The sequence below is a fragment of the Macaca thibetana genome, chromosome 9, assembly GCF_024542745.1.
Source record: "Macaca thibetana thibetana isolate TM-01 chromosome 9, ASM2454274v1, whole genome shotgun sequence".
NCBI lineage: Eukaryota > Metazoa > Chordata > Mammalia > Primates > Cercopithecidae > Macaca > Macaca thibetana.
This window is the reverse complement of record NC_065586.1, coordinates 85,203,015-85,216,816: the sequence shown is the minus strand read 5'-3', so window position 1 is coordinate 85,216,816 and position 13,802 is coordinate 85,203,015. Positions and strand designations below refer to the sequence as shown.

Here is a 13,802-nt window from a genome sequence, read left to right as displayed (position 1 = left end):
GATATCTGGTAATTTCCCACAAAATGGAGCACTTAGTAAGTAAAATCCAATACCACTAACACGACCTTCTATTGTTTTTATAATCTTTCTAAAGTCAGAATAAGGTCACCAACCCTGGAGCAAAACCAAACCTGTTGTCATCCAGCAGGAATTCAGGATCTATTCATGGACCAATAGGCTTGCACTTCATTTAAGAAAGTTCACTGAGGGAGTCTTGGAGGTGGTGAAGGGCAATTAGGAGGAAGAGAAGTGAAAGTCAAAGCCAAATTGGCCCTGATACCCGATATCTATTTTGTATGTGAAGAGAAGTTCCGGGAAGAAAGGAGTAAGGAATGCATGAAGACTTGATGGGATCTCTAGTTGCCGCTCCTCTTTATTCTGCATCAGCTGCCAACAGCAACATGTTAGTATGTTTTCATAACTCCAACAACTGCACATGTGATTGGGCTTGGCAGTTTTTACTGTTCGCTTCACAAAAAGTGATTGTCAACTGTGAGGAATCCTAGATAAGGGCCCACTAGGATTTCTGAGGAAACGTGAGGAAAGGGTTTGGAATTGTTTTGATGAAATTTACTACAAATATGAAAAATACGTTTAACATATAGAATTAGAATCTTGTAAAGAGTGCTTCTCAAACATTCCTCATGGGAATCACCCCGGGATCTGATAAATATGCAGACTCTGATTCAATAGTTTGGAGGTGAGGCCGGAATTTTGGCATTTCTTACATCTTCCCAGATGATCTCAAGGTGCTGGGCCAGGGACCATTCTTTGTATAGCAAGGTTGTAAAAAGGCTGGGATAGTCTGAGGACATCTGCGGAGTGAAGATATAAAAATGTCAAGGTTTGCTTTGCAAAGCTGTGATTCAGACAGGAAGAAAGATACTGAGTTTCCATGACCCTGTGCTCATTGTGGTGTCATTTAGGAGCCTTAGGCTGTAGGTATAGAGAGAAAAGGAAAAGAGAGATGCCAACAAGTGCTGAATGGAGAATGCAGAGGCAAAGAGAATGGCTTGTAAACAGACTCCAGGGATGACCTGTGGCCACTGAGGGAAGACTTACTAGACACTCAATGCTGTTTAATTCATGCCTCATTGCCTGCATAGTAACTTGCCACTGTCAGATGTTATATTCTGATTTTTCATTTTGGAAAGTTCAGTCCATTTGTGTGTGCTAAATGAGAGAACTAGCAATCGTATCCTTTCCCATAGGGAATACCAGGAGTTTACAAGTCCTCAGCACCAGTCAGGTAACAAGAAAAATCTCCTTTTCTATTGTCTCATCTTTCCCTGATTCCAGCTTGAAGAAGCCAGCAGTAAGCATTGGGTAGGTGGGTAAGGAAAGACCTGGGAAAAGGGAAAGAGCAGATCACATACTATTTCCCATGGCTGGACTTCATCTTAAGCAGGTCTGAAGTAAAAAAGGGGGAGCACTTTGAATTGAAAAATGATTGGAATTGGATTGGTTACGGGAAAAAATCAACCGGGCTGTTAAGTGATAGGGAGGGGAGCTCAGAAACAGCACATTGCAGGGCAATCATAGAGAGACAGAATTTCTTAATGTATCCCAGCAAGTTCAGCCCATTCAATATAAACTAGTGTTAGATGCACAGGTCGGAACAAGGAAGAAGAATAATAAACCACAGAAGGTACAGAATGAGACGAGTTCTATTTTCCTTTGCACTGACAGGCGGCTGGACTTGACCTATGCCAATGAATTTTCCCACAATTCTAAGACATTTATTTCATCTTGTAATCAAGAGCCAGCATTCTCTCTGTTTTTCAAGAGAAGCCAGGATTATATATTTTTATGTGAGCTCTTCTGATTTTTTAAATTTTAATTTTTATTTATTTATTTATTTATTTATTTATTTATTTATTTATTTATTGAGAAAGAGTCTCGCTCTGTCACCCCGGCTGGAGTGCAATGGCACGATCTCAGCTCACTGCAACCTCTGCCTCCCGGGTTCAAGCAATTCTACTGCCTCAGCCTCCCGAGTAGCTGGGATTACAGGAGTCCGCCATCACACGCGGCTAATTTTTGCATTTTTAGTAGAGATGGGGTTTTGCCATGTTGGCCAGTCTGGTCTTGAGCTCTTCTGATTTTTAACTGTTGACTACTAATTCAAATTTCTAGAACACCCAGAGGGTCCAGCTATTTTGGCAAAGGATGCATATCTGAAGGCCTCTGGCTATGACTTCTGGACTAGGCATCACATCCAATTCCTCACATTATGTGGGAGGACACTGAAAGCTTGGACTTAGTCATTTCTGTGTCCTCAGCTCCAGGCTAGTTCTTTAGTAGGTGTCCATACATGTTGTTAATAGGAATCAAAGGCAACTATGGGCTGGAAATTAAAGACCCTTAGACAATAATTTCTAGAAATTCTTCTGGTGCTGGAATGTGTCACTACTAGCTACCTTTCACCTTTTGTCATGAAACTGACTGAGAAGCCCAGCATAGGAAAAGGAAGAGGAACCCTTGCTCACCATCGCGGGTCAAAGCCTGGAGTGTCCTGGATACCTGAACTCCATCTTTAAGTGCATGTTAGTAAACCGTTTATCAGCGCTTCCAAAGGAAACAAAACACAGTGGGACATGTTTAAATTGCCTCCCTTAGGGAGGCAGGGCAGTCTGCCCTGTATGTGCTCTGTAAAGCCTCTTTCCCTTTACTGAACATATGGAGATGGAGGACCTTGAATTATTAAGTACTGAAATGTGTGTGGAGGTGGGGAAAACATAGCCAAAGGCCTGTGAGACTCTGAGGCCCCAGTACCAAAATGTGTCGGCACCTCCCAGGAGGAGGCCCAAGCCTGCATAGGTCCAGACTCGGTCTTCCTGGGGAACTTCTGCCCCCTGCTGGCAATGAAGGGTGAGACAACATTCAGTTCTAATTGGCTCAGCCAATCTCCGCAGCTACCCAACCTCTCATCCACAAGCCAGGTGAGCTGGGCCTTCCTGTTTTGAGCCTCAGGTTCCCCATCTTCTTGCTTCCTCCACTAGGCACTGAGGGTAGGAGCCAGGTATCCTTGTTCAGCTCTGAATCTCCAACCCTCAGGAGAGTGGCCTGTCACTCAAAGAACTGCTGAATGAAAATGGGTTAAATTCTTGATAGTGAAGAAGAGCTGGATCTTTGGGGTTAAGCTACTTGAGTTTAAATATCATCTCATGGCTTGAGTCTCTATATCATCACCTGAAGAAAGGGAAAACACCTCTGTTGGGTGGTTACTGATTCAACAAGATAATGAATGTAAAGTATTAGGATTCTATCTGTCATATAGCGGGGCTCAATAAATAGTGACTATTAGTATTTTTTAAAATAGGCTTATCCAAGTATGACAGATGAAGATTAAATGGCACATATTTAAATTGTACATTTTGATGAGTTTTCATATGTGTATATACCTGTGAAACCATCACAACAGTGAAGACAGCAAATATATTTATTTCCTCCAAGTTTCCCCATGCCTCTCTGTCATCCAGCCTCCTCTCCTCTCCAAAGAAAAATATCCCCTCTCCAGGAAACCATTAATTTTCTACCACTGTAGATTAATTTACAATTTCTATATTTTTATGAAAATGAAATGAGACATGTACTGCTTTTGTCTGTCTTCTTTCTCTTAGCATAATTATTTTGAGTCCTTCATGTCGCTGTGTGCATCAGAAGATCACAATTCTTTTATTGCAGAGTAATATTCCATTGTATAGATACACAACAATTTGTTTATCCATTTACCTGTTGATGGGCATTTGTGTTGTTTCCAGTTTATGGCTATTACAAATAAAGCTGCTATGATCATTTGTGCACAAACACTTTCATTTCTCTTGAGTAAATACTTAAGAGTAGAATAGCTGGGTCATATGATAGATTTACTTATAATCTTTTATCTAAAGTGATTGTCCCATTTTACATTCCCATCGGCAATGAAAGAGATTCCTGGTTGCTTCACATCCTTGCCAACACTTTTTAATTTTAGCCATCCTGGTGGGTAGAATAGTGTTATCTCATCGTGGCTTTCATTTGCATTTTCCTAATGATTAACAGTGTTGAGCATCTTTTCACGTGTTTATTCATCATCCATATATCTTCTTTAATGAAATGTCTGTCCAAATATTTTGCTCATTTTTGATTGGAGTTTTAGTTTTTAAGAAGCAGACCAAATCATTTTATAAAGTTAAAAAATACTTACTGAGATACAATCAGCATACCATTCAATTCACCATTTAAAGGGAAAAATGGCATTCAATATATTTGCAGAGCTGTTGCACTTTAAAACAGCTGTGCAACTTTGGGAATCACAATCACAATTAACTTTACTAAAAAAAACATTTTCATTACTCCCCTGGGCGACAAAGCACTCCGTCTCAAAAAAAAAAAAAAAAAAAAAAAAAAAAAAAAAAAAAAAAAAAAAAAAAAACTTTAAAACATTTTCATTACCCTAACACCCTCTCCTCCCCATCTTTTAGCCATCAACCCACCATCATCCCTAGGCAACTGCTAACCTACTTTCTGTCTGCAGAGATTTGACTATTCTGGACATTTCATGCAAGTGGAATGGTCTTTTGTGAGTGGCTTTTTAAATCTGACATAATGTTTTCAAGATTCATCCATGTTGTAGTTTGTATAAATACTTCATTTTTAAATTATGGAAGAATATTCCATTGTATGAACATATCAAATTTTATTTATTCATTTATTCATCAGTTGATGAACATACAGTTGTTTCCAATTTTTGGCTATTCTGAGCGATGCTCCTATGAACATTCATGTACAAGTTTTTATGTAAACATCAATTCTTATTTCTATTGGGTATATACTTAAAAGTGCAGTTGATGGGTCATATGATAACTCTATGTTTACCCTTTCGCGGAACTTCCAGACAGACTGTTTTCCAAAGTGGCCACACCATTTCACATTTCCAGTAGCAGTGTGCAAGGGTTCACATTTCTCCACATCCTCATCAACACTTGTTATTACCTGTATTTTTTCTTATAGCCATCCTAGTGGGTATGAAGTGGTATCTCATCATGGTTATAATGTGTCTTTTTTTAGAGAAAAAAGTTATTTTACTTTGAAGGGGTCCAATTTGTTGATATTTTTTCTTTTATAGGTTGTGCTCTTTGTGTTGTGTTTAAACAATCTTTGACAAAACACAAATTCCTTAAGATTTTCTTATTTTCTTTCCGGGAACTCCTGTAGTTTTAACTTTCAAATGTATGTGTACAGTCCATTTTGAGTTAATTTTTCTATGACTTAAGGGTCTAGGTTCATTGTTTTGCATATAGCTATTTAAGTGTTCTAGCACCATTGTTAAAAAGATTATTCTTTCCCCATTGAATTGTCATGGAACCTTGATAAAAATCAGTTGGGGGTCTACTTCCCAGTATTCAGTATTCTTATTCTTATTCAGTATTCTTATTTTTAAAAGGCAGCCTTAATTTAGGGCTGATCTTGCTCCAATACTGAGACAATAGTGTTAAGAATTTTTTATTGAGTGCGTTGTGTATTACAATGTTTTCCCACTCTGGCTGATTGTAACTGAAACCATTCCAAGTTCTGTGTGAGCCTTGGGGATCTTACTGTTTGCAGGTGGTTCCTTCCGGTAAACTATGATCTAGCATAGTCTCTTCACATGCAAACTGTTAGTTAAAGACCTGAAGGAACCCATCTGCAGCTTGCCACAGCCTCCCTCTCTTCAGCTCTCTCTGCTCCAGTACTCTGCTCTGCAACTCTGCTGCCTTATGAGAATTCCTACTGCCAGATGAGAATGCCTTCTGAATTCTCATGTTTCTCCTCTATTCAGATCAACGGCTGGATTTTGCTTGGATTTGGCCTCCCTAAAGTACAGCCTGGAAAATCTCTCCAGGCAATTATCTGAGGCAGTGCAGGGATCATTTCACTTGTTTTCCTCTTCTCAAGGATTGCTCTTTCTTTTGCACTATTTGTTGTCCAACATCTGAAACTATTGTTTCATATTTTTTCCACCTTAGCTGTTTAAAGTAGGAGAGTAAATCAGGTCATTGTTACTCTATCTTTGCTGGAAGCAGAACTGCTATTAGTATTGTTTCTGTCTTTAATTCACCAGTCTGGCTTATTATATAAAGTGACCATCCCAAACACACATGTGCATATATGGACACACACACACACCACTGCTACCTCCTGTTTTCTGTAAAACTTTCTTTTTATAGTTGTGAAAATTGTCAAAATCAAAATGAAGTCCTTTATATTAAAGAACTGGCAAATGGACCCATGGAAGGTCATAAAGCGAGTGTTCTCACACACATGCCTGAAAATCAGAACTATCACAAAAGACTGCCAAAAATGCAGCCTTGCACAGAAAATACTTCCGCAAGGACGTCTATTCAGCAACTGTCTGTCAGACCTTGGACCAATGCCACCCTTGTTATTGATCCTTGTAGCCAAGGACAATTGATTCAAAACAACTTATTTGTTCTTTCTCATTTTGCCTTTAAAAACTTCCCCTTGTCTTAACCTCTTTAAATATGCACATAGTATAATATGGTACACTTATTCCCATTGCAAACCTGAATCAATGTCATTTTCTTCTGTAGAGTCTCCTTTTCTCTTTCATTAAGTTTAACATGGAAAAGGCATGCGTCATCCACCAGTCATTGTGGATCACAATGGCCCAAAGCAGGAAGTAGGAGAAATCTTCCCCTACCTGGGTGAAGGAACTTTGTGGTTATATTTTCATTCATTCACTCACAGATGAAAACCTGGATTCAGTTTGCCTGGGTTGTATTTTGGGCTGCATCACTTTTTACTTTTGCGAAATTGTGCTAAGCCCTCTACATAGAGTGTTTCATTCAATCCTCAAAACTACCTTTATATCCCCATTTTACAAGTGAAGAAACTGAGGCTTAGAAAGGTTAACTATATTGCCCAATGTCTGACACACAGAAATGCTGCTCAATCTGTTGCTCATTTCTCAGTACTCACTTCACTTAAGCTATCATTGGCACTTGCCTGGGCTGATCATTTCCTCTTTCATGAAATTTCTTTCTTCACTTCATGTCAAGTACAACACACTCAGTTCTCCTCCAACCTCATTGTCTTCTCAGCTTTTATGTCTTCTGAATCTCTATGTGTGTTCTTTGCTACTTATGCTTACTTTACAGGGGATCTCATCCAGCCTCATGTCTTTAAATACTGTTTCTAATATGATTAGTCACAAATCATATCTCTAGCCTGGAGCTTGAATACAGCATCTATATTTCCTAGTCCCTACTCAACATCTCCATGTGGATATTTTGCCAATCTTCTCCTTTTTGTCTCCAAATCCATTCCCTGTCCTACCCCTGCTCTGCTCTGTCTTGTGGAGGGTGGAGTGGTCTGACCTCTGCAGGCTCTTGTGTCAGCCAGCTTTAGCCTGTCTAGGATCCTCAGAAGGGACTTGTGGAAGACTGAAGGAAGAAGGAAGGGAAGGTCCAGCTATTTCTAGTTCCTTTCTTTCTTGGCAAGGGGTAGTGTCTCTGACGGAGGCTGCTGCTCAACTTCTGGTCTATGGTATGATACTTCCTTCATCCAATGATACTCCAGCTCTTCCCACTGTTGTTAATAATTTCTGTGGTGCCACCCGAACCCTGGTTGTCTTCTCAGCAATGCCGTCACCTGTGTAACCATGTCCTCTGTTTGCAATGCCTAGAGTGGCTTCTTCTTCCTGATGTGGCCTGAGTTGATACAGGTCTCTAACAGGCATCTCAAAACCAACAAATCTAGAACAAACTCCTCATTTCCCTCTCAAGTTGCTCTTCCTGGTACTTTGTCCATTCAAATTCATGGCAACTCCATTAGTGCCATACTTGATGCTACTGTCCCTCTCATACCTGTATTCAATCCACCAGCAAGTCCTGTTGGTTTGACGTTATAAACATACCTAGAGTTGGCTATTTTTCTCCACTTTCACTGCTATCACCATCCTGGTCCAAGTCATTATTAACTCTCACTTGGACTATCGTGGTAGCCTTCTGATATGGTTTGGCTGTGTCTCCACCCAAATCATTATCTTGAATTGTAGTTCCCATAATGCCCACATGTTGTGGGAGGGACCCAGTGGGAGATAATTAAATCCTGGGGGCAGTTTTCCCCATACCTTTCTCATGGTAGTGACTAGGTCTCATGAGATCCGATGAGTTTATAAGGGGAAACCCCTTTCACTTTGTTCTCATATCTTCTCATGTCTGCTGCCATGTAAGACATGACTTTTGCCTTCTGCCATGATTGTGAGGCTACCCCAGCCATGTGGAACTGTGAGTCAATTAAATCTCTTTCCTTTATAAATTGCCTAGTCTTGGGTATGTTTTTATTAGTAGCATAAGAACTGACTGCAGTGAGCCAAGATCACGCCACTGCACACCAGCCTGGGTGACAGAGCAAGACTCCATCTCAAAACAAAAAACAAAAAACAAGAACTGACTGACACAGTAAATTGATTCCAGTAGAGTGGGGTGCTATTGTAAAGATACCTGAAAATGTGGAAGTGGCTTTGGAACTGGGTAACAGGCAGAGGTTGGAACAGTTTGTTTGGAGGGCTCAGAAGAAGACAGGAAGACGTGGGAAAGTTTGGAACTTCTTAGAGAACTGTTGAATGACTTTGACCAAAATGCTGATAATGATATGGACAATGAAATTCAGGCTGAGATGGTCTCAGATGGAGAGGAGGAACATGTTGGGAACTCTAGTAAAGGTGACTCTTGCTCTGTTTTAGCAAAGATACTGGGGGCATTTTGTCTCTGCCCTAGAGATTTGTGAAACTTTGAACTTGAGGGAGATGATTTAGGGTATCTGGGGGAAGAAATTTCTAAGCAGTAAAACATTGAGATGGTGACTTGGGTGCTGTTAAAAGAATTTAGTTTTAAAAGGGAAACAAAACATACAAGTTCAGAAAATTTGCAGCCTGACAACATGATAGAAAAGAAAAACCCATTTTCTGAGGAGAAATTCAAGCTGGCTGCAGACATTTGCATAAGTAACGAGGAGCCAAATGTTAATTGCCAAGACAATGGGGAAAATGTCTCCAGGGCATGTCAGAGACCTTTGAGGTAGCCCCTCTCATCACGGGCCCGGAGGCCTAGGAGGATAAATAGTTTCCTGGGTTGGCTCAGGTCCTCCCTGCTATGTGCAGCCTAGGGACTTGTGTCCCAGCCGCTCTAGCCATGGCTAAAAGGGGTTAAAGTACAGCTCAGCCCATGACTTCAGAGGGTACAATCCCTAAGCCTTGGCAGTTTCCATGTAGTGTTGAGCCTGTGGGTGCACAGAAGTCAAGAATTGAGGTTTGAGAACCTCCACCTGTATTTCAGAGAGTGTATGGAAATGCCTGGATGTCCAGGCAGAAGTTTGCTGCAGGGGTGTGGCCCTTAATGAGAACCTGGGCTAGGGCAGTGCAGAAGGGAAATGTGGGATTGGAGGCCCCACACAGAGTCCCCACTAGGGCACTGCCTAGTGGAGCTGTGAGAAGAGGACCATTGTCCTCCAGACCCCAGAATGGTAGATCCACTGACAGCTTGCTCTGTGCACCTGGGAAAGCTGCAGACACTCAACACCAGCCTGTAAAAGCAGCCAGGAGGAAGGGTTGTCCCTGCAAAGCCACAGGGGCAGAGCTGCCCAAGACCATGGAAACCTACCTCTTGCATCAGTGTGACCTGGATGTGAGACATAGAGTCAAAGGAGATCATTTTGCAGCTTTAAGAATTGACTGCCTTGATGGATCTGGACTTGCATGGGGTTTTTAGCTCCTTCATTTTGGCCAGTTTCTCCCATTTGAAATGGGTGTATTTATCCCATGCCAGTACCCCCATTGTATCTAAGAAGCAACTAACTTGCTTTTGATTTTACAGGCTAATAGGTAGAAGGGACTTGCCTTGTCTCACATTAGACTTTGGACTGTGGACTTTTGAGTTAATGCTGAAATGAGTTAAGACTTGGGGGGGGCCGGGCGCGGTGGCTCAAGCCTGTAATCCCAGCACTTTGGGAGGCTGAGGCGGGTGGATCACGAGTCAGGAATCGAGACTATCCTGGAAATGGTGAAACCCCGTCTCTACTAAAAATACAAAAAACTAGCCGGGCGTGGTGGGGGGTAGTCTCAGCTATTGGGAGGCTGAGGCGGGAGAATGGCGTGAATGAAGGTTGGCTTTTCGAGAACGCCACTGCACTCCAGCCTGGGAGACACAGCGAGACTCCGTCTCAAAAAAAAAAAAAAAAAAAAAAAAAAGGACTTGGGGGGATATTGGGCATGATTGGTTTTCGAAATGTGAGGACATGAGATTTGGGAGTTGCCAGGGGCAGAACGATATGGTTTGGTTGTGTCCCCACCCAAATCTCATCTTGAATTTTAGCTCCCATAGTTCCTATGTGTTGTGGGAGGGAGCCGGTGGGAGATAATTGAATCATGGGGACAGTTTACCCCATACTGTTCTTGTGGTAGTAAATAAGTCTCACAAGGTCTGATGGTTTTATAACAGGAAAACCCTTTCATTTGGTTCTTTCTCTCAGTTCTGCCACCATGTAAGACATGCCTTTGCCTTCTGCCATGATTGTGAGGCCTCCCCAGTCCTGTGGAACTGTGAGTCAATTAAACCTTTTTCCTTTATACATTACCCAGTCTTGGGTATCTTTATTAGCAGCATGAGAACAGACTAATACACCTTCTAATTAGTCTCCCTGCTTCTGTAGTTCAGAATGATCTTTCTAAACTAGATTATGCTGCCCTTCTATTGAAAATATTCTACTGGCTTCTCATCTTAGTCAGAAGATATGGTAAAATCTTGACAAGTGGCTCCCAAGGCACCAAACTTCTAGGACTTAATGTTCCGCTACTTTCTACTATGTACATTCTGTTTTAGCCTCAAAGACCTCACCACTCTGACTAGGACCCACCAGGAATATTCCTACCACAGGGCCTTTGTACTTGCTATTTGCACCCGGAATGTGCTTTCTCCAGTATCTAAGGCTATTGACTACCTCCTTGCCTGTGCTTAGATGTCACTTCATCAGAGTCCTTTTCTGATTACCATATACATATCATCCTCCTTCTTATCCCTGTTTTTTTTTTTTTGAGATGGAGTCTCACTCTGTTGTCCAGGCTGGAGTGCAGTGGCATAATCTCCACTCACTGCAACCTCCACCTGCCTGGTTCAATCAATTTTCCTACCTCAGTCTCCCAAGTAGCTGGGATTAAAGGCGCACACCACCACACCTGCTGATTTTGTATTTTTAGTAGAGACGGAGTTTCCCCATGTTGGCCAGGCTGGTCTTGAACTCCTGTCCTCAGGTGATCTGCCCTCCTCAGCTTCCCAAAGTGCTGGGATTACAGGCATAAGCCACTGTGCCCAGCCCCTTGTTTTTTTTGTTGTTGTTGTTTGTTTGTTTTTGTTGTTCTTTATAGCACTTATCACCACCTCATGTATTATGTAGTTATTCATGATGTGTCTCTTCCCATCAGAATATACACAAGAGAACAGGGACCTTGCTTAGTTCGTTTCTATATCTCCACTGTCTTACTACTGCCTGGCATTTAGTAGGTGCTCAATAAAAGCTTTGTTTTAGAAAATGATTTATAAATAATATGTGCATATTGAATATTGTTTCCTCTTTTAACAAATCTTTAATAATAATAAATTAAAAGCAGCAAGATTGCTTTGCATCAGGCACAATGATAAACGCTTTAAATAGAGCACATGATTCACTTTCATTTATAGAGCCCACATGCTCTCTGTCAGGCGCTGAGGGTGCCAGCCCTGCAGGAGCTTCGGGGGCGGAGCAGAAGGCCGCCTAAAGGAGCCTCTGCTAAGAGAGCATGCGTAGGCGGCGCGCTGGTAGAGCTGGGGACCTGCCAGCCTGGGAGGCGGAGGACGGGTCCCATCTCTTAGGACCGCCTACAGCGCATGCTCTGCAGGATCAACTGGCTAGCTGGCAAGCGGCCGCGCTGGGCTGGGGCGGAGTCTCCGCGGCACTTCCCGGTGGCTGGCTGCTCTGATTGGCTGAACAAATAGCCCGGTGGTGGGCACCCGCCCGCCGAACAAGGCCGACCAGGCCCCCTGCAGGTACCCTATCCGCACCCCGGCCCCTGAGAGCTGGCACTGCGACTCGAGACAGCGGCCCGGCTGGACAGCTCCAGGTGAGAGTGCCGGCCCCGCGGCGCTGCCAGGTGCGGGTGCGGGTGCGGCTTGGAAGCTGGTGCCTCCACCAAGGGGAGGGTCGCGCCCTGAGGCTCTGCCGGCCGGCAGGACCCTCTGCGTTTGAACCCGGCGAGTCTTGCCTGGGGTGCCTGCGGGTGCTTTTTCTGCGGGCGTTGGCTCAAGGCATCTGCCAATCAGAGAGCTGAAGTTGCCCACTCTTCCCTGGGCGCTGTTCACTTTCCTGGACAGGCGCGGTCGCCGGTCAGTGAAGTTGCCCAGTGCTCCTGGACCGTGAGGACAGCAGGGATGTCTGAGTCCTCTCTATCCTCGTGCTCTCCTCCTATTAGCTCCTCCAGGCATCCCATCCTACCTCTCTTGTTAGCCAACGGCGTGGTCGAAAGCAGACTTGGGTATCAATCCTGGTTAAAGTCCCAGCGATATTGCTTTTTAAACAGCTGACACTTTGCTTCCAGTACTTAAGCTGGGTGAACCTCAGATTCCTGAAAAATGGAATTAATGGTACTGCCATAGGGTCGTTGGAGGAGTAATTGACATAGTAGATCAGATGCGCTCCCTGCGGTGGCTGGCGCCTCGCTAGAGCTTAAATGTGAGTCGTAATAATTGTTGTTAGTAGAAAGCTAAATGGCATGCTGCGTTGGGGCCTTTTCTTCTGCCACTGAACTGTTGGGCTGCTCCTATCTTTTTTCAGAATTTGTACTATGCGTCCAATATATACATGGCACTTCGCTTGGTTCTTGGGGTGCAAAGCTGAGTCAGACTCAGGCTGTGCCTGTGGCCTTGGGCTGGGGTGAAATAAGGGCAGACAAGTATCTAATTGCACTGTTACGAAGTCTAGAGAACTGAGATAAAGGTGTTAATACAGCCCAGAAAAGCACACTGAATTCAGACTGGAGGGTTTTTTTTTTTTCCCCCTCCTTCGAGATTTTCACAGTTATCTCCTTTGTAAGAATTGCTTGGCTTTGTATGTTGAGAAAAACATACTAAGTATGTAGTGTTGTGTTGGAAGGAAAACTTAACTGGGTGAGATTTTCAGCTGAGTAGATTTAGCTGTTACTCTCATGGACCTTCCTCTGGGCAGCTGGTGCAGGTTCTGTAGGAAAACTGCTGAATGAAAGCAGCTACTGCAGATGCTACTGTTGTAAATTGTGGTAATTCCTTTGATTTTTTCCCTTTCAGTTTACTCCTTGTTCTCTGGTAATAATAGACTTTTGGGAGGTTGCGTTTATGATAAAAAAAATAGCCTGTGGCTGTACAATCCTTCCTATCATAAAGAAGTACAAAGTTGTAAGTAGAAGCAGTAGCCTTGCTTTGCCAGTGCACACTGAAGGGGATAACGTTTGCTCCTGTTTAGAATTTCGGAGTTTACGGCCGGGCGCGGTGGCTCACGCCTGTAATCCTAGCACTTTTGGAGGCCGAGGCCAGCGGATCACGAGGCCAGGAGATCAAGACCATCCTGGCCTACACGGTGAAACCCCGTCTTTTTTTTTTTTTTTTTTTTTGAGACGGAGTCTCACGCTGTTGCCCAGGCTGGAGTGCAGTGGCGCGATCTCGGCTCACTGCAAGCTCCGCCTCCCAGGTTCCCGCCATTCTCCTGCCTCAGCCTCCTGAGTAGCTGGGACTACAGGCGCCCGCCACCGCGCC

The 13,802-nt window shown here is 43.3% G+C and overlaps 1 protein-coding gene across 2 annotated transcripts in view; it reads left to right on the top strand.

Annotated features, from left to right (window-relative positions):
• The first annotated feature begins 11,820 nt into the window (after window positions 1-11,820).
• The window catches only part of LIPA (lipase A, lysosomal acid type), a 39,804-nt gene continuing 37,822 nt past the window's right edge, over window positions 11,821-13,802 (top strand). The window contains exon 1 of one of the 2 annotated variants that reach the window (XM_050805730.1): window positions 11,821-12,139. The gene's annotated coding sequence lies outside the window, so the exon portion shown is untranslated. Of the gene's footprint in view, window positions 12,170-13,802 lie in introns of both variants that reach the window. The other variant, XM_050805729.1, reaches the window with a different exon arrangement.